A 2022-nucleotide genomic window follows, 5' to 3' on the forward strand; every position below is an offset into this window, starting at 1 on the left:
TTGGGTCATGGCATGTCTCTCTCCCCCCCCCCCTCTCTCTCTCTCTCTCTCTCTCTCTCTCTCTCTCTCTCCCACAGATCTCCGCTGCATTATTTTGTGTGTGTGTCATTGTTTCTCTCATAGAGGTAGGATCCATCTTCCTAGTTTCTCTAATGTAGGCTCTCTCTCTCTCTCTCTCTCTCTCTCTCTCTCTCTCTCTCGCGCGCGCGCGCGCATCTCTCCATTTTCGGTTCCCACTCCTTGCCTATTGCTTGTTCAAATGTATTTGGCTCCTAGTACTAGATCACATGCATGATCCATTGTAATATACCCTTCATACATCAACTTGTGTATAGGGTATCTAGCTCTATTAAATCTTCTAGGAGTAGCTTTTGCAATTTATCTACTATTTTTTTCTTATTTCAGATTTCTAGTCACTCATTTTGGGCTATATCCATCGTGTTCAATATGTGGGGACATCATATCAACATCAAAACCCATGTATGTATCATCCCAAACCATGTTTCGATCCATAATGGGCTTATTGTGAATTGTAGTTTTCTATGCACTGCTGCCACCTATACCAACTTTTTTGGGGGGTCCACACAATATAATTTTAAATATTCTCCAATACTTCTACTAGAAGTTGATGTCATGACATGTTTGGTTCAACCTTTTATTTGGCTTTCCATACCTCTTGAGAATGGGTAGTTGGCCATTGTTGACATATCTCGTCTTTGTCCTACTACCAGTTGTATAGCCCCTTTCACATGGGTTGTACCTACCCCGCCCACTTTGACCTAGAGCTTGAACTTAACCTCCTGGACCCTGATGAGGTTTCATATGAACCACATCAAATTTCATACTATGTGTCTTTTCATATTATCTTCGATAGGAAAATCTTATTTGTGCAAAGAATGGCTCTCATGTTTGGTGTAGAGAAGCTAAGTGAAATCCTCAATTCACCCAAGCCCTTTATTTTCCCATTGGTTGAGAACAACATCACTAGGGATTTCTTCATTTTTTTCCCTTAGTTAACTTGCCTTGGGAAATATTGTGAATTCCAGCATACATGATTCTCTCTCTTGTCTACATTCCAGAAATGAGTGAACACCTCACCCTTCTCCTTCATGAAGTATACCCACACTTTCCTTGTGTGGTCATCAACAATAAATGTCACATAATACCAACAGCCTCCCATAGACATGGTCTTCGTAGGACCCCATACATCTTAATGCACAACATCTAGTGCATTTCTGCTCACATTTTTGTCACGTAGAAAAACAAGCTTTGTTTGCTTTCCAAATTGGCATGCTTCACATATTTTCTGCATACCTTCAACTTTAAACTTTGGCAGCCTTGTCACAATTCCTTTAGTCTGTATAGAAGACTTCATTCTCTACACATTCACATGTCCAATTCTTTTATGCCAAATGTCTGTGTCTGCAAACAATTCTTGAACCATTTGCAAACATCGTAACACTCACTTCATGTATGTTTACATTCAATGTAAACATTCTGCCCACCCTGTTGCCTTTTGCAACCAACCTACACTTGTCTTTAAAGTCTTCAACATAACAACCATCAGGGTTATAAACCGAACCTGCAAACCCTGCTCAATTATCTGGCCAACTGAAACTAGATTCTTTGTTATGTTCGGAACATGAAGTACATCTGCAAGGTACTTCACTTTGCCATCCTGCATAGACATTGGCACATCTCCAACATGGGCAATTGGATGAGCAGTGTCATTCCTTGTTTCCACAAAACCTGGTCTTTCAAGGTTTTTCATCTCCTTGAACCACTCCCCATGACTTGTCATGTGGTTCGAAGCACCTAAATCAACATACCATACATCATCTTTATGTGCTGCTTCAACATTTTCAGACATGGCATTAACGACATGCTGCATAACAAACAACCTTTCATTATCCTCATTGTTTCTGCTCGAGGATGCATAGTTGTTTTGTTGCAATTCCCCATTTTGCATGTCAGCCTGCTTCTTATAACAATCTGCCTGCACATGTCCAGGCTTACCGCAAT

Source organism: Cibotium barometz, chromosome 36 (assembly GCF_041138505.1).
Source record: "Cibotium barometz isolate CiBa-2024 chromosome 36, ASM4113850v1, whole genome shotgun sequence".
Classification (NCBI taxonomy): Eukaryota; Viridiplantae; Streptophyta; class Polypodiopsida; order Cyatheales; family Cibotiaceae; genus Cibotium; species Cibotium barometz.